The following is a 19,811-nucleotide window of genomic DNA, read 5'->3' as shown; positions in this document are numbered from 1 at the left end:
ATTGGCTCGCTAAGTGTTATGGAACAAATACTTCAGCTCATTCAACCGTAAAATATTGATTTGCTTGATTTTATCGTGGCCATACTTATGCACTAGGCTGTCCAAAATCAATGTTAAAAAGTAAAGCTGCTCAGTCCTAAATTAAAAGATAAGGTTATTCATAGCATTTTTGTAGATCATTTTGACTTTCTACAAAATTGTTTTCAGGTTGCCCAAACGTGATTTATAAAAAATGACTTTTTCAAGCTATAAACCCACTCTTTTGCACTTTTTTCTAAGCTGTTCGATTGCTACATTTTTCCATATATTTTTTTTTTTATTTTTGTAGAGTTGTTTTTGAATATTTTGCATGGTTTAGTTCAGCATCGCATTCAATTATTTGACTCACAGAGCCCATTGAACATCACAAAAAAGTGAATTTTTCCCATATTTTTTTTAGATAAAACCCTTCAAAATACATACTAAAAATTTTTTTGATCAAGAACTGAAATTTTTATTGCAAAGCGGGATTCAAGACGAACATTTACATGGAAAAAGATCCTTGATATCTTATCGAGGGGCTGAGATATTGGCGTTTTTACATGTGATGGAAAACTATGCATTTTCTCAAAATTGCCACTAAAGCTCAATATCTCCATTGCACAGTGTTTTAGTGATTCAAATGTTGATTATAGCCATTAGGTATGTTCCGAGAAGTTTCAGGATATTCAAAAATGCATCTTTTAAAGAAAAAAGATGGGTGATCAATCCACCAATGAGTGAGATAAAAAAATTACTTCTTAATCAGAATAAGATAGACGCAAGGTGTCTTCGACAAAGTTTTAGGTTATCTTAAAACAAGAAACTTTACCTAAGACATCATGTTTTTATCTCTTGCATATTACGAGCAACATTGAGTTTTCTATTAGAGGGCACTAAAAATCACAATTTTCGTTCTAACTTTTTTTCGCAGGTTTTTCCGAATTTTTGAACCTTCTGCTACGTTATCAGCCAATCTTTTTTCATGTTAAATTTCGTCATAAATTTCGCTTTGCAATGAAAATTTCAGTTCATGATCAACTTTTTTCTTCATTTGTGTTTTTTTTTTTTTTTTTTTTTTTATTCTCGCTTATTTTCCGTCGGTCTAGTTCCGCCACTGTTGTGGCCAATCACCGACGCCCAGGGAGGCGACTCCACACCCAGGACCCTAACTCACGACCCGTTTATTAACGGACCGGCGCCAACGGCTTTACTTCCTCATGCGATGGAAGGCGTGATCCCAGAGATTTTTCGCCTCAGAAAATCTCCCGGTGTCGGCTAGGATTGAATCTAGACCAGTAGGGTTGGTTGTGAGTGGATCACGCCACCTCACAACCATCGACACCTATGTCGGCGGTGGGATTCGAACCCAGGCGTCGAGCGTGGTTGGCGGAGACGTTACCAACCACACTAGGCCCCCGCTCTTCATTTGTGTTTTGAATGGTTTTAGCTAAAAATTATTAGAAAAAATAATTTTTCTGTGGTGTTTAATGGGCTCTGGGAGTCAAATAACTAAACGCAATGCTGAAATAAACCATGCAAAATATTCAGAATCAACCCCACTAAAATAAAAAAATACATGTATGGAAAAATTTGGGAATCGAACAGAATTGAAAAAAATGCAAAAAAGTGGGTTGAAAAAAATTTAGAAATCAAACAGAATTAAAAAATATGCAAAAAAGCTTAAAAAAGTCATTTTGTCATAAATCACGATTGGGCAACCTGAAAACAATTTTTTAGAAAGTCGAAATGATCTACAAAAACGCTATAAATAACCATATCTTTCAATTTAGGGGTGAGCACCTTGACTTTTTCAACATCGATTTTTTTTGGGATACCCTAAATTGCACAACATCGATTTTTTGGAACACTCTAAATTGCAAGCCAAATGAGACAATAACGCCAAAAAGTATCCAAAATATTCGTAAAATAGTAAAGACATACCCAATTACTCGAAACAGGGTGGCCACTCAAAACCCGAAATTAAATTCCCGGTTTTTCTCGGCTCGTTAAAATATTTTTCCTGGTTAATTGTAGGGTAGAGCGGGGCTAGTTGGTTACGGGGTAAGTTGGTCAATGAGAATATCTTCGAATCTACGTATCAAAAAAAATCGTGTTATATGGGTGATATGTAGCGGATAACCAGAGAAACTAAATGACAAAATGAAGTACCGTTTAATTAAGACGTATAAAAAATACAGGTTGGTGTCAAATTGGCCATCAATTCTACTCGGTTTTCAAGTTGAAACTTTTTGTCTGAACAAAGCTAGCCAATTTGAAATAAACATAGCTCGACGTATTATGAAAGTCATTTTGGTTAGTTTTAAGTTGTGTAAAGCAGACTTCCGCCAAAATTTTACTTTCATATATTTCAAGTAATTTTCACATTTAATACATGAGGGGCTAGTTGGTCACATACTAGCGGGGCTGGTTGGTCATATGTACATTATAAATGAATTCGAGTAACCAAGTAAATGCAATGTCAGGAACAGCGCATTTCGTGATGCAAACTTAATCCAAGCAAAAACAGCATGTGCTCTTGTTAGTAAAACCATTTATTTAAAACTATAAACTATTTAGTAAAAATTATCTTCATTCCATCGTCATTTTGATGAATATTTGATTGCAAACTATAAATGCTGAGACATTGATCTAAAATAACTATAACGTACACTAATGCATCAACAAATGCCTTCTACCTGATGAAAATTTCGGCGAAAGTAAGCTTTCATCAAAAAAAAAACTAATGTAGCTATAGTTTTGTGCTTGTGATTGCAGATGCGAATCTAGAATTTGGCTCCGGTTCTCTATTTAACCCGTATTGTCTTTGATTTGGTTCCCAACCAAACTTTTAGACCTTCCGAAATATAAATGGTCAATTTACCCCACACACTGACCAACTTACCCCGGCTGAGGGGCTAGTTGGCCAATTAGACATCTACTCAAAAAAAAATAGAATATCCGCAAAATCATTAACTATTCTGAACAGTTTATATTTTTTCTAGATGCTATAGACTTAACACAATATTTCCATGGAATGAGTTTTTGCCATAATGTTTCCTACAAAAAGTTACAGAACATTTTGACCAAATATGACCAACTAGCCCCGCTCTACCCTACTTTTGAATTCTGTAGTTTTTCATGCAGTTAAGGAATAAAAAAGCATGACTTTCGATTTACATCTCAATATGCTCTAAGTCACTTCTTGACGTGTTCAGCCTTATTGAAATCAAGAGATATAATAGTCGCAAAAAATCGAAAAATGTGACGGATGTCACCTTTCCGAGAGGAGATGTCTACAAGTATCTTATGAACAACGCATATAATACTCATTACCGAGGAATTCTAGGCCAAATTAAGTTTGAAGGAATCGTTTTTACCTCAACCAGATAAGATTCAATATATAAAAGAGTATTTTCATAACACTTAAAACACGTTACTTCAGCAGCTCACGCATCTCCTCATCAATATTAATTTCGTGTCCTCCTCCGGCAACCTGTACTGTATCGTACACCAAGCGCTGCGCTACAAGTCTGTTTTTTTTCCAAATTCATGACTGCGCACTCCTTGTTCACGGAGAAACCTCGCTCCAACGTGGCATTGCCATGCGATAGAATCAGAATCTTCTTAATAAACACGGTAAAGTTAGGAAGATTCTTGCCTGAAGCAGCTATCGGATCTCTACAAAAAGTATCAAGGTAGGAAGTCAGCAATGTCTTCGTCGAATGGATACTCAATAGTTGTGAGTATTCTTGGCGACATCTATACGCGACATTTGCTCTAGCCAAAATTCGAGCCTTTTGAGTGCTACTTCCAGGGAGCTTACCTTGGTCAAGTTAGCTTCCAAGAGGAAGATGAATAAAAACAAAAACTGTTTTATGCACTGTAAGATATGTCAGTCATCTTTTCCGGTTCACAGGACTAGTCTCTTTTTGGTTAAGTATTCGAGGAAACTTACTTAAGAAATTTTGGTCTTGTGATCGCCATGAGATGGCTGACAAAAAATGGGTTTGTATAGCACAATTCCACCCCCACTGGCACAATCTCACCCCGGCTTGTAATGTTCAGTGAAATTCCCGGTTTTTCCCAGTTCCAAACGATTCCAGGTTTTTTCCCGGTTCTCCCGGTTTTCCCGGTTGGGTGGCCACCCTGCCGAAAATATCAGGATCATAACAAATCTTGATATTTTGTTATGAACTTTTTGTATCAACTTGTGTTCTTAACTTGGTCCCGTTAATAGTTAAAATATCCTATCAGAATTACTTCCTAATTATTGCAAATTTTGTAAGGTTTTTGGTAGAAATAGATCAGAATTAGTTAGAATGTACAATATTTTGTTTATTGAATAACAAACTTTGTTCCCCAGTTGCTCCTTTTACACTCCCAGTTGATGAAACAAACTCTGGATTAGTGAAATTTTCTGACATTGTGGACTGGATTTTTGAAACTTTCAATGTACCCGATCCAATTAAAATTTTTCTTACAGCATTCCTCCCAACAGTTAGATCATTTTTGAAGCAGTTGACTGCCCAATGGCCTCTCCTTGCAGCGATTGTATCCTTCGATGCCTAATTCAACTGCGTATATGAAGGATTCTATCTCTGTCTTACAGTGGAATTGTAGAAGTATTTTACCAAAAATTGATTCGTTTAAAGTTTTGATAAATAAAAACAAATGCGATGCATTTTCCCTTTGTGAAACTTGGCTTACTTCAAATATTGATCTCAACTTCCATGATTTTAATATTATTCGCCTTGATCGAGACACCCCATATGGAGGAGTACTTTTAGGGATTAAAAAGTGCTATTCTTTCTATCGTATTAACCTCCCCTCGATTCCAGGCATCGAAGTTGTCGCATGTCAAATGACAATACAAGGTAAAGAGCTTTGTATTGCCTCAATATATATTCCCCCCAGAGCACAGGTTGGGCAACGGCTGCTCTTTGATTTAATAGAATTTCTTCCCTCGCCACGTTTGATTTTGGGAGACTTCAACTCTCATGGCGTGGCTTGGGGTTCCCCATACAATGATAACCGCTCCTCTTTAATCTATAACCTTTGCGATGACTTCGACATGACTATTTTAAACAACGGTGAAATGACACGTATCCCGAAACCTCCAGCGCGCCCAAGCGCTTTGGATCTATCCTTATGTTCGACGTCGCTACGGTTGGATTGCACATGGAAGGTAATCCTCGATCCTCACGGTAGCGACCATCTGCCTATTCTTATTTCAATTACTAACGGGTCAACTCGCATGCGACCGATTGACATTCCGTATGACCTCACACGAAATGTCGATTGGAAGTTATACGAGGAAATGATTTCAAAAGCGGTCGAGTCGATTCAACATCATTCACCACTTGAAGAATACAACCTCCTCGCGGGCTTGATTCTCGACGCCGCGTTGCAAGCCCAAACGAAGAAATATCCCGGCGTAACGATCAAAGAACGGCCTCCCACTCCGTGGTGGGACCAAGAGTGCTCCGATGTCTACACGCAAAGATCCGACGCGTTTAAGGCCTACCAGACGGGAGGTATACCTGGCGACTATTTACGGTATTCGGAGCTTGATACCAAGCTTAAAAGCTTGGCTAAAGCAAAGAAACGTGGATATTGGCGTCGGTTCGTGAACGAGACGTCGAGGGAGACATCGATGAGCACTCTTTGGAACACAGCCCGAAGAATGCGGAATCGCGTAACGGTCAACGAAAGCGAGGAGTCTTCAAGTAGGTGGATATTTGATTTTGCCAGGAAAGTATGTCCGGACTCTGTTCCTGAGCAAAATATTGTTCGCGATGCGTCTCCGGGCCACGACGCGATAGAATCACCTTTTACGATGGCAGAACTTTCAGTTGCCCTCCTGTCCTGTAACAATAACGCGCCTGGATTAGATAGAATCAAATTCAACTTGTTGAAGAATCTACCCGGCAATGCCAAGAGGCGCTTGTTGAACTTGTTCAATAAGTTCCTGGAGCAAAACATTGTACCGCAGGATTGGAGGCAAGTGAAGGTGATCGCCATCCAAAAACCAGGGAAACCAGCTTCTAATCACAACTCTTATAGGCCGATTGCAATGCTATCCTGTATCCGGAAATTGATGGAAAAAATGATACTCCGTCGTTTAGACCACTGGGTCGAATCAAATGGTCTACTATCAGAAACTCAATTTGGCTTCCGCCGTGCCAAAGGGACGAATGATTGTCTTGCGTTGCTTTCAACAGATATTCAGCTGGCGTATGCTCGTAAAGAACAAATGGCGTCTGCGTTCTTGGACATTAAGGGGGCTTTTGATTCCGTTTCTATTGACATTCTTTCGGGTAAACTTCACCGACAAGGATTTTCTCCAATTTTGAACAATTTTTTGCACAACTTGTTGTCCGAAAAGCACATGCATTTTACGCATGGCGATTTGGCAACTTTTCGCATTAGCTACATGGGTCTTCCCCAGGGCTCATGTTTAAGCCCCCTTCTTTACAACTTTTATGTAAATGACATCGACGAATGTCTGGCAAATTCATGCACGATAAGACAACTTGCAGACGACAGTGTAATCTCTGTTACAGGAGCCAAAGCTGCCGATTTGCAAGGACCATTGCAAGATACCTTGGACAATTTGTCTGCTTGGGCTTTACAGCTAGGTATCGAATTCTCTCCGGAGAAGACTGAGATAGTAGTTTTTTCTAGGAAGCATGAACCTGCTCAGCTTCAAACACAATTAATGGGTAAAACGATTTCTCAGGTTTTGGTACACAAATATCTTGGTGTCTGGTTCGACTCTAAAGGCACCTGGGGTTGTCACGTGAGGTATCTGATGAAAAAATGTCAACAAAGAGTGAATTTTCTTCGTACAATAACCGGACAATGGTGGGGAGCCCATCCAGGAGACCTTATAAGGCTTTACCAAACAACGATACTGTCTGTTATTGAGTACGGGTGTTTCTGCTTCCGCTCCGCAGCAAACACACATTTGATCAAACTGGAGCGAATACAATATCGTTGTTTGCGTATCGCCTTAGGTTGCATGCAGTCGACCCATACGATGAGTTTGGAGGTTTTAGCTGGAGTACTACCATTGAAAAACCGCTTCTGGAGCCTGTCTTCTCGTATTCTAATCAAATGTGAGGTCTTGAACCGTCCCGTGATTGAAAATTTTGAAAGGTTAATCGAACTTCATTCTCAAACCCGTTTTATGACATTGTATTTCAATCACATGTCCCAAAATATTAACCCTTCTTCGAATATTCCAAATCGTGTCGACTTATCAAATACTTCTGATTCTACTGTGTTTTTCGATACATCCATGATAGAAGAAACTCGTGGAATCCCGGATCATTTACGCGTGCAGCAGATCCCTAAAATTTTTTCCAATAAATATCGAAACATCAACTGCGATAATATGTACTACACTGACGGATCACTTCTTGATGGGTCCACTGGCTTCGGTATCTTCAATAACAATTTAACCGTCTCCCATAAGCTCGATAATCCTGCTTCTGTTTACGTCGCAGAATTAGCTGCAATTCAGTACACCCTAGGGATTATCGAAAAAATGCCCACGGACCATTATTTCATCTTTACGGACAGTCTCAGTTCCATTGAGGCTCTCCGATCGATGAAAGATGTTAAGCACTCTCCGTATTTCCTGGGGAAAATACGGGAACATCTGAGTGCTTTATCCGAAAAATCGTTTCAGATTACCTTAGCGTGGGTCCCTTCTCACTGCTCGATACCGGGTAATGAGAAAGCGGACTCTTTGGCTAAGGTGGGCGCAACAAACGGTGATATTTATGAAAGACCAATTGCCTTTAATGAATTTTTCGCACTTGTACGTCAGAATACGATCATCAGTTGGCAAAATGCTTGGACCAGAGGGGAATTGGGAAGGTGGTTACATTCCATAATCCCCAAAGTATCGACGAACCCGTGGTTCAAGGGGTTGGATGTAGGTCGGGATTTCATTTGCGTGATGTCCCGGCTTATGTCCAATCACTATAGATTTGACGCGCTCCTCCGTCGTGTTGGGCTCGGGGAAAGTGGTATCTGTGCCTGTGGTGAAGGTTATCACGACATAGAGCATGTGGTTTGGTCATGCCCTGTACACCGTGACGCCAGGTCTAAATTAATAGCTTCCCTGCAGGCCGAGGGTAGACAGCCGGCTGTTCCTGTTCGTGATGTCTTGGCGAGCCGTGACCTATCCTACATGTCCCTTATATACGTTTTCCTGAAATCCATCCACGCCCCAGTCTAGTCCCGTTCCCCTCCGTCTACACCCAACAAAACGACAAGAACACGTTTGAACTTTAAGCACAAAACCAGCAACCAGACCCCGCACAACAGAACCAGGACCCAAGGACTACGAGCCTCTGTCCCAACTCACGACATCGTGGCTCAGCAGAACGAATCCATACATGCCATTCGACGATTATCAGACGACCATTGAACAACAAAACACTGATTGGAAATCCTATGCTAGTTTTAAGTTAGACTTAATTTCAGCTCGTAGTCGGCAGCGAGGATAAAAAATTTGCTTTAGTTTTTAAGTCATCAGATATAATTGGCGCCGTTAAACATTAAATTGTATTTGTGCCGTGTCAAATAAATGTTATGTGAAGAAAAAAAAAAAAAACAAACTTTGTTGTAAATTTTTGCGGTGATTCGTGACAACGGAAAACTTTTGAACTTGTAAAACAATCATCAAACTATATGATGCTGCATTACTGGATCGATTTAATGTTGAAATCAAGGCGAAACGGCTGCATATGGCGAAGAAAAAAAGTACTCTTTTGTCAAGACAACACTCCCGCTCGTTCTGCTCGAGATGCCATCGCTAAATTTCAAAAGTTGTGCTACGAGCTGGTTCTTTTACCTCATTTTTTGTCTGATTTAGCTACGAGCGATAATGTCGAAAAACAAAACAGCTGTTTTGAAAAGCGTTTCTTAAGTAGCGGACACAGAATACTTTTCAGCCCACGTCATATTTTTTATTGTTCTATCTTAAAGTACAACTCCTTGACCATGATTTTCCGAAATTTCATTGATATTTGCGCATTAATGCGGAGAAAATTGCAGTGTTTTGAAGCGCACTTCGTTACGCTCGCATGAACTAAGTTCGAAAGTTACTGCGTTCGACGATGCGCGTCTCAGCTGGCAACTTTTTCCACTACCAGTGGGTAATCAAAGATACTCGTGAAGTGTAACTTTCTTCTAACCGGGACGTCAACTTTATCGAACATGTTTCTAGCATCTCTTGTACTCGTGGAACTTCATCGAATCATGAATAAAAGAGTCAACTGCGTATATCCATATGAAATTATTCTAACTGTAACGTCAGCCATGTTGGAGAGTCAGTTCTCGTTAGTGTAAGGTGTTGAAATTTATAAGGCATATCATTGTAAGATGCGTTGGCAGAGCGTGGGGATCGCCAAGGTCATTCAATTTGTGCGTGACCACTGACAGTACCCGAGAGTCCCGAACCAGCAGCGGGAGATCGCCTAGGGGTGGTGAGAGTCGGACACTGGGCTGTCGACCCGCAAGCATCTTCGACGGAGCGAGTAGGGCCGCTCCCATCATCGAAAATGCACTTATTCGCCCATTAGGACCGATGCCTATAAAGTCTCCGTTATGGCAACTGGTAGCTTAGAAAACGGACCTGAATCGAACTTCGTTATGGTACCACGTCTCTGGACTCTTCTAGTAAAGTCGCGTGACAGACTAGATTCCTTTTCCAGCCATACGCCGGTCGGAGGCGTCAAAGTTGCTCATAAGGCGCTATGGGCGACCTAGCCTAGCCATGGTCTCAATGCTTCGACATAGACCACCATGAGACCGCATAGGCGCCTACTTCATTATGGACAAGGATAGCGGCGGGAAGGGGGAACCAATCAACAAGAAAGTATGCAAACAAAATAACAAATGAAGGGTGCGGAAGGCCTACCTGGCCGTGCTGCAGGCCACCACGGGTCGACGCTTGGCGACCGTCGAGGCCATGCACGCGCTGTGTGACCACCGATGGGTGTGTGATAACATCGATTAGTCCCAAACCGGCAGCGGGAGCTTGCCTAGGGAGTGGTGGGGTTTCGGGCATTGGGCAGTCGATTCCCCGTAAAAGCCACGGCCACCCGTAAGCAGCTTCGACGGAGCGAGTAGTGCCGCTCCCATCAGCCAAATGCACTAACCTGCCTATTGGGGCTGATACCAGTAAGGTCCCGATTATGGTGTACTGGTCGCTGTGTTTTTAGGTTTTTGAGAGGGAATACGATTTTGTACCACGACGTTGGGCTGGCACCTGCACCGAGCTCCCTTAGTAAAGTCGTGTGACAACGGCTTGAAACGGCGAGGTGGCATACGGCTGCAGGGGTCTCCGTCCCGTAACACCTAGCACGCCTTCCAGTACGTTCCGCGGTCATTGCCTGATGTGAATCAGGCAGGAGTGGGATCAGATGCCCTTTCCTGACTTACGCCGGTCGGGAGGCACCATAGTTCCTCATGAGGGGCTATGACTACCTTCACTAGCCATGACCTCACTGCTCCGGCATAGGCCACCATGGGACCATATAGGCGACCACTCCACCATGACCAAGGATAGCGGCTGGAAGGGGGACCCTTTTAACCAAAATGTTTTCCCTTAAAGTCGACGAAGAGGCGAAGGTAGTTGATGGTGCGGACGGGTTAGTAAATCCGTTTGCCAGGCGGGGCATCGCCCGGTCTCCACCGAGACTGGCGGATGCCGGTAAAGGCGGCGCACAGGTTGGTACACCTTTTGCGACACCGACAGGGGAGTTCCGAGTTGGGGCAAAGGCGGGCACGCCTAAGCCAGCACCAACCGGAACGGCGAAGACTGGCGGCAAGGTGGAAACACCTAAAATTGCCAAGGAGCGGGAACAGATATCTGGGGCTATGCTACTCTCTGCGGTAGAAAGCCACATGAACAAGTTCACGAGCGTGGAGGCGGTGTCCGTACAACTTGATGAAATACTCAAGTTCACGGACGAACGTAGCAACATATCGAAATATTTGAAGCAATGTCTTCTGTTGCTACGTATGAACATTTGTAGCGCGAAATCCGAGCTTTCGCAAGCCCTTAAACGGGCTAATGATGCCGAAAGCAAGGCACTCGCGCTAGAGGCAAGGCTTAACTAGCCTAAAAAAGGGAGTGCTACAGCTGTGTCTAAAACACACAAACAGCTGCAGCATCGTTTGCCGAACTCTGTTCGACTGAACGGACTGGCAAACGTGCGAGAGGCTCTTCGGGGGAATCGGCCCCCAGGACGCAACGAAGGCGGTTGTTCGGTGCCAGCCAGGAAGCTGGCCCGTCGGTCCAGGCGAGCAAAGAACCGGCAAACGGCGAAGCCACGGATTGGACCACCGTGGTGAACAAAAAGCGGCAGAAGCGGGAACGACGCGCGAAGCGCGGCGACCGCAATAAGAAGCCGCAAGGGGCGAACAGGCGGAGCAAGGGTGACGCGCTCATTTTCAAGACGGATGCGTCTAAGTTCTCTGAAGTCTTGAAGGCCATGAGAGGCGAATCCAAGCTCAAAGACCTCGGCGCGGATGTCAGGTCAATTCGTCGGTCACGCACCGGCGAGATGATCCTCGAACTCCGCAAAAAGGGGAAGGGCAAGGGCTGTGCCTATAAAAAGACGGCCCAGGAAGTGCTAGGCGAGGAGGTTCAAATCCGAGCCCTCACTCCTGAAATGACTCTCCAGCTTAAAAACCTGGACGAGATCACCGAAGAGTGTGATATAGCACAAGCTTTCGAGCGAGAGTGTGGAGTGGTAGTAACCGCGGAGGCAGTTCGTCTCCCCAGGGGCCCGGCCGGCACCCAGGTTGCTACCATAAAGCTCCTACTAGCGAAGGGTAACAAGGCCCTGAAGAAGGCCACGTTGAAGGTGGGTTGGTCGGTCTGCCCTCTGGGCACCTTCCAACAGCCTGACGTTTGCTTCAGGTGCTTTGAGCGGAGGCATAAATCCTGGTCGTGCGAATGGCCCGACAGGTCCAGGCCGCTGCGGTGGCGCAGGCCACAAGGCACGGGACTGCGGTGCACCCCCCAAGTGTCTGGTATGCACCGGTAAACGGGACGCCAAACACGCCATGGGAAGCCCCAAGTGTCCGGCTGCACGGCCGGCTACTAAGCCGCAGGCCTGAGGGTGATACCGTTAAACCTGAACCACTGCTATGCGGCGCAGCAGCTGCTACACCAATCGGCTGCTGAGTCGTTGTCGGACGTGGCCATCGTCTCGGACCCATACCGCATCCCAACCGGAAACGGTAACTGGGTATCGGACAAGTCTGGGAAGACGGCCATTTGCACGACAGGCAGGTCCCCGGTTCAGGAGATTGTGTCGACCTCCAGAGAGGGGTACGTTGTAGCCAAAGTGGATGGAGTATTCTACTGCAGTTGCTATGCTCCGCCAAGTTGGTCTACCGAAACGTTCGCACAGATGGTCGATCAAGCAACCGTGGAACTGACGAGCCTATGGCCGCTGGTGGTTGCGGGCTGTCGAGTGGGGAAGTCGCTGTACAAACCAGAGGGGCCAGGTCTTGTTGGAAGCTTTGGCAAAGCTCAACTTAGACTAGGCTAACGTACAAAATGCGCCTACAGTAGAAATGGTGCGGAATCGATTATCGATGTGACGTTCTGCAGCCCGGGACTGATCACGAACTGGAGGGTAGACGACAGCTACACGAATAGCGACCATCAATCGGTTCGCTATGAGGTAGGTGTGCGGAAGCAAGCAGCGAGTGGGGCCAATATTCCATCCTTCTACGGCTGGAAAACATTGCATTTCGATGCAGATGTTTTTGGGCAGGCAATTAAATGGAAGCACGAAGGGGGCGAACCGCTCCCGGATGTGGACCATCTAAATTCGATGCTGTCATGGGCGTGCGACGCCACAATGCCTAGGTCTCGTCCGCCTAGAGAGGGTAGACCACCGACATACTGGTGGAGCGAAACGATAGCAGGCCTACGCAGTGCATGCCTCCGTGCAAGACGGAGGATGCAACGCGCACGTTCCGACGAGCAAAGAGCGGAACGCGGTGCCGCATTCAGATCCGCTAAGGCAACGCTTAAGAGCGCAATCAGAGCCAGTAAACGAGCCTGTTTCGAACGACTCTGTGCCAGTGCCAATTCGAACCCGTGGGGTGACGCCTACAGGATCGTTATGACCAAGACTAGAGGTGCGCTAGCCCCGGCCGAACAATCACCAGCGATGCTAGAAACGATCATTCAGGGCCTCTTCCCAAGCCACGAACCAAGTCCCTGGCCTCCGGCTGACGAGTCACCACCAACCGTGAGTGACGGCAGCCGTGCAGAGGCAGACGATGCGGTAAGGGTGACAGAAGATGAATTGATCGAGATAGCAAACTCCCTGAAGGTAGGCAAGGCTCCGGGACCAGACGGAATCCCGAACTTGGCCATCAAGACGGCCATCAAAGAAGCCCCCGGGTTGTTCAGGGCGGTCATGCAGAAATGCCTTGACGACTGCCTCTTCTCGGACGTGTGGAAGCGCCAGAGGCTGGTGCTGTTGCCGACGGTTAGAAAACCACCAGGTGACCCATCGGCATACAGACCAATCTGCCTACTGGACACGGCGGACAAGGTGCTTGAGAGGGTAATCCTCAATAGACTGGTGAAATATACAGAAAGTGAGAACGGTCTATCAAGCAACCAGTTCGGTTTTCGAAAAGGTAGGTCCACCTTGGATGCAATTCTCTCCGTCACCAGAACGGCTGAGGTTGCAATCCAACGCAAAAGGAGGGGCATTCGTTATTGCGCGATCGTCACGTTCGACGTGAAGAACGCGTTTAACAGTGCCAGCTGGGACTCCATAGCCTAAGCGCTACAGAGTCTCAGAGTGTCGACGCCGCTGTACAAGATTCTGGGTAACTACTTTCAGAATCGAGTGCTAGTGTATAACACAAACGAGGGTCAGAAAAGCGTTCCGGTTACCGCAGGTGTACCGCAAGGTTCCATCCTGGGTCCGGTACTGTGGAACGCCATGTATGACGGCGTGTTAAAACTAACACTCCCTCCAGGGGTGGTGATCGTGGGCTTCGCCGACGAAATAACTTTTGAGGTCTATGGCGAGTCAATTAGAGAGGTAGAGTTAAAGGCCGCGCTATCAATACGCGTAGTGGAAGACTGGATGCACTCCAGGAAACTGGAGATAGCGCACTACAAGACTGAAGTTATTGTTGTAAATAACAGAAAGTAGGAGCAGGAGGCATCGATTAGTGCTGGTGCATGCACTATCGCCTCAAAACGCTCGCTGAAGCTTCTGGGGGTTATGATCGACGACAAGCTCACGTTCGGGAGCCACGTCGATTATACCTGCAAGAAAGCTTCCATGGCTGTGGCAGCGCTATCTCGCATGATGGCAAACAGCTCGGCGGTCCGTAGCAGCAGGCGCGAAGTCCTTGCTAGCGTGACTACGTCCATACTCAGGTATGGAGGACCAGTGTGGTCCAAGGTATTGAGTACCTCGTGCCATCGCGGCAAACTCGAGAGTACGTACAGGCTAATGTGCCTAAGGGTCGCGTGCGCATACCGAACAGTGTCGTACGAGGCGGTTTGCGTCCTGGCTGGCATGATGCCCATCAGCATCATCGTCAAAGAGGATGTAGAGTGCTTCGACCAACGCGACACGAGGGGTATACGCAACACCATACGATCATCTTCAATGGCCAGGTGGCAGCGGGAGTGGTCCAACACTACAAAAGGTGGATGGACACACCGACTCATTCCAGAGTTAGCATGCTGGATTAATAGGCGCCATGGGGAAGTAACCTTCCATCTGACACAGATCCTGTCAGGCCATGGCTGCTTTAGGCAGTACCTGCATAGGTTCGGGTACACCGAGTCCCCTATGTGCCCCGCTTGTACGGGTGCGGTAGAAAGCGCGGAGCATGTGTTCTTCACATGTCCGCGTTTCGAGCGGGTACGGTACGAAATGCTGGCAATAAGTGGGATGGACACCACGCCAGAGAACATCGTGCGTAGGATGTGCGAAAATGGGGAAATCTGGGATGCGGTTATCACGGCCGCATCACAGATCGTTAGTATTTTGCAGGGCGCCAATCGACAGGAAACCATCGATGTGCCCCAGTTAGTTAACGGTTAACTAACTGGCCTGTATAGACTGCTCTGCCACCCATAGAGGTAAGTGCGAAAAGTACGACGGGCCCTCTCCCTGAAGTAATGCCTAACGGCGGTCCCGGGGAGACCAAGGGCTTTAGCTGTTCAGCTTAAGGTTGCTCAGCATGGGTAAAAGCAAGGCCTACCAAATCCCTTTGCGCGAGGTGGCATCCAGCAGTCTCCGCAGAAGGTAAAGACGAATGCAGTAAAACCTGGTGGCGGAAAATCTAAAACGCCAGTTTCCACACCGGATATAACGGTCGACGGTTTCCTTGCTAGTCAAGGCCATCGAAAAGGGTAGGGACAAGCGGCCAAGGGTGGTAGCGCTGTTCGAACAGCTCTATGAGATCATAGAGTACGCGGCGAATAGAAGCAATATAGCCAGAGATCTGAAGCAGAGTCTCGCTCTGCTTCGAACCACCATCGACGAAGCTCAACAGGAGTACGTTGAACTTGTGGCTCGGGTTGAAATCTCCGGAAAGGAGGGCAACTGGATCTAAGCAGGTTCAGACCGATGCCCCCTCATTCGCTGCGATCTGCTCTACGGGGCAGGTCAGTAAGCGAAAAAGCAATCCCCGGGGGAAACGACAAGATAAAGCGGCGATAAAACGTCCTCCAGAGATCAAGAAGGCGAAGAGTAGAAGAGATGCCCTCATACTCAAGACCGACGTGTTTAAGTACTTTGAAGTCTCGAAGAAAATGAGAAGCAAAACCCAGTCCAAGGATTTTGGGGCGGATGTGCGGAGCATCCGTCGATCTCGCACTGGCGAGGTGATTCTTGAGCTCCGGGAGGATGGCGCTTCATACAAGGCAGTAACAAAGAGGTGCATGTTCGGGCACTCACCTAGGAGGTTATTCTCCAGCATGAAACCCGAACGAAATCATCGAGCGGTGAAATGTTGCACAAGCCCTCAAAGAGAAGTGGGGGTGGCGTCTGTATCAATCCGCCTCCGAAAAGATCCAGCGGGGACCCAGGTGCCTCCCTTCCGACTAGCGTCGGCGGATGCGAACCTGAGACTGAAGGAAGGCAAGCTCAAGGTCGACTGGTCGGTATACCCTCTAAGTATACTCCAGCAAATCGGACGTTTGCTTCAGGTGGGAGGACATAAAGCCACTGAGTCGCTGTCGGGCATCGCCATCGTATCGGATCCGTTCCGCATCGGAACGGTACTGAGTTGCGGTTAAGTTCAGTGTGATGGCCATACGAGCGACGAGCAGATTCCCGATTCAGAAGATTGTTTCACCCTCAAAACAAGTGTTCTTCTGCAGTTGCTATGCTCCGCCACGTTGATCTACCGAAAGGTTCACCCTCATGGTCAACCTGTTATCCATGGAGATAACGGGCCTAACACAGGCCTAACGCCATTGGTGGTGGCAGTCGACGGGGGTGATGCCTACAGCATAGTAATGGCCAAGACCTAAGACGCGCTGGGGTCTACAAAGTGATCACCAGCGATGCTGGAGCGTATTATCGAGAGACTCTTTCCACGCCGCGAGTCCAGTCCTTGGCCTCCGGTAGTCGAGTTTCACGTCCGACGTTCAGTATCCCAGCCACAGATCAGGCATAGTCGGCCAACCTGCCGAACATCCAATACGTGAGCGACAACAGCCGGGTCGAAGTCGAGGAAGAGGTGAGCGTTACGAATGAGAAACTCATCGTCATCGCCAACTCCCTATAGGTGATCAAGGCACCGGAATCGGATGGAATCCCTCACTTGGCAATCCGGCTGGCGATAACAACGGCCCCCGGGCTGTTCCGGGCAATCATGCAGAGATGTCTGGATTGGTCTTACTACCGAAAGCTGAGAAACCACCAGGGAACTCATCAACATATAGGCTTATCTTCCTGCTGGACACTGCGAATAAGGTGGTCAACAAACTAATGAAGTACACGGAGTTTGTAAACGGTCTGGTAAATTTCCGGAAAAGTAGGTCCACGCTGGATACTATCCTATTTGTCACCAAGACGGCGGGGGTAGCACTCCAGCACAAGAGCAGGGGCATGCGTTATTGCGCAATCGTCACGCTTGCCGTGAAGAAAGCGTTCAATAGCGCCAGTTGGGACTCCATAGCATCTGCGCTCAAGAGCATCCATGTACCAGTGTCGCAGAAAAATTACTTTCAGAATCGAGTACTTGTTCACAACACAGAGGAAGGAGAAGGAAGAGCTCAGTCTCAATCATCGCAAGAGTTCCGCAAGGTTCTACTCTAGGCCCGATGTTGTGGAATTTTATGTACGATGGTGTATTGAAACTAATGTTCCTTGTAGGAGTTGTGATCGTCGGTTTTGCAGACTGACAGTTACCGAGGAAAAGTGGAAAGTACCCACAGGCTTACGTGTCTGGGGTTGCGAGTGCGTACCGTACAGTGTCATACGTCGCAATCTGTGTCTTATCCGGCAGGATGCCTATCAGCAGAAGGTCATTCTCGTTGTCCCGATGGTAGCGGGAACGGTCCAATTCCACGAAGGGTAGATGGACGCACCGACTTATTCCGGAGGTATCAAATTGGATCACCATGGTAAAGTGAACTTTCACCTGACACAGATCCTATCAGGCCATGGTTGCTTCAGGAAATATCTGCATAGGTTCAGACTTGCTGGGTCCCCATGTGTCCCGAGTGCGTGTAGACTGCTGGCAGTTAGCGGTCCAGGCACTACTCCGGACGACCTAGTCCCGGACATCTGGAGCGCGGTTGCGCCTTTCAGATTGTCCTGGAGCTGCAGCGTGTGTGGCAAGTCAACCACCAACACGTCAGTGGTAGCTAACTGCCAGTCTTCATGTAGCTAGGAGGTTATTAGAGTAAACTAGTGTGGTAGCTTGCATCAAGCACAAAAACCAATCCCCGACGTAATACTTAACCGTCGTCCCGGGAAGGTTAGGGTTGGGGGCTGGAGGGGTTTTAATGGGCCCGGAACAAACCGAGTAGGAGTCTGGGGGAGTGTAACTACACCAGCATCATTCTTCTAGTATCATCCTCACATCCTAAGTTTCTGTTTTCAGATTTCCTCGTCACCTTCCAAAAAAAAAAAAAAAAACAGATGCGAATCTGAAAGATTTTTCACAATCAAACCGAAAGATTCCTACATTTAGATTCTTGAGAAATCAATGAGGTGGTTTTCCATAGGCCAGATTCTGTATTGCGGAAACGATTGCTCTCAGGATTCTGTCACCAAGTTATAGGTATACTGAAAATTCACACTCAGGATTCTCTGTGTATAGGCTAGGAGAATCAAAAACATTATTTAGAATGAAACTTAAAGATTCTTACTTTTGGATTCTTCAGATAATACCATGATGGATTTCCATGAGCGAGTCGTACGAATTCTGTCTGTATCGCGGAAAGGATCCAGCCACCGAGTATTAGGGATTCTCTTTGTGTTAGCTGAGATTTATAAAAAATTAAAAAGTCTTTTAAAACTGCTGTTTTCGAATCAGGCAGGACAGCACGCAAGAGTTCACTACTTTAGGTATCTTCCCAAGAATGACAATGGTGGCCTCTCACATAAATAGTGGTTAGGCCATGCAAGATCTTTAACACGATGTGAAATATGTCATTTTCATTTCATTGATTTAATTCATGATTTGAACCAATTTCATCAAGAGAATTCGTTATCAAAAAGTTTTTTGTTATCCTGATCCTTAATATGATGAAAATTGTTCCATAATCCGGATGAAACAATTTTCATCATATTATGGTAATTATTATAATAAAAACTATACAATACGCAATCACACAAATCCACAATGCTTACACTCTCAAATGTAATAATGTTGATTAGCTCACAAAACTAACGAAACATTTCTATTAATTTCTGTAAATAAAAGCATGTAAATTAAAGCATTTATAGACTACTTTCAAACAATAGTATTAGCTAGAAACGATTTGTCTTTAATTTTCATGTACCTATCTTCTTAAGTGTACTTTATTGATTGAGTACTTAAAGCACAGAGTCACGGTCATAAAGCTTCAATTGATATCGTTAATGTATTCACAATGTGAATGACAACATTCTAAGGACACTCTAGAGTGATGAGTCTTGTCTCAACCTCTTCAATGTTTTCAATGTATCATAGAAACAAGTATATATCGATTCGCCACAATTTCCCTTTCACTGACGACGATGAACAAACCTGTAGCGGTGATGTTCAATCAAGAAAATTGTCTTTGTTAGGTATATCAACACCCATGAGAGAGACGAACACGGATTCTCAATCTACCCTAGTCCCTGAATAAGCGTGGTAGACAGTCCCTTAGCAGATTCGACGATGTAATTTTACGAACACCGTTATTCCCAGAAGACAGCCGCGCGTGTTGTGTCGAGAGTATTATTCGATTAAAATTACGTAAATCGATTCATGTAATCTCCAATTTGTCCATCTAAGTAGCAAGAGCGGAAAATTGATAGCTGCTTGCTATCAACGAGCTAACGAAGCGAACATGGAAATCGAAGCATTGAAACTCGCTTAAAGCTTTAATGTGTTTTCCACTCGCGCGTCCGTGAGTTTCTTGAAGGACTGTCGCAAAATGAATCTAACCATAAAATGAATGACAGGGTATTTTTCAGATTTACTTTCAATTCGTTTTTTTTTTCGATAATACCGGACTTCTTCTATAAAAACTCTTAATAAAGTTTGTGCTTTGTTCACAAAAA

At 45.7% G+C, this 19,811-nt stretch overlaps 1 protein-coding gene across 11 annotated transcripts in view; it reads right to left on the bottom strand.

The window, feature by feature from the left end:
- Positions 1–19,811, bottom strand: part of LOC129725015 (beta-arrestin-1) — a 186,695-nt gene that overhangs the window by 90,920 nt on the left and 75,964 nt on the right. The window lies entirely within an intron of this gene.

Source organism: Wyeomyia smithii, chromosome 2, assembly GCF_029784165.1.
Source record: "Wyeomyia smithii strain HCP4-BCI-WySm-NY-G18 chromosome 2, ASM2978416v1, whole genome shotgun sequence".
NCBI classification, from domain to species: domain Eukaryota; kingdom Metazoa; phylum Arthropoda; class Insecta; order Diptera; family Culicidae; genus Wyeomyia; species Wyeomyia smithii.
Note: the sequence above shows the minus strand (reverse complement) of the source record. Positions and strands in the feature narration are given on the sequence as shown.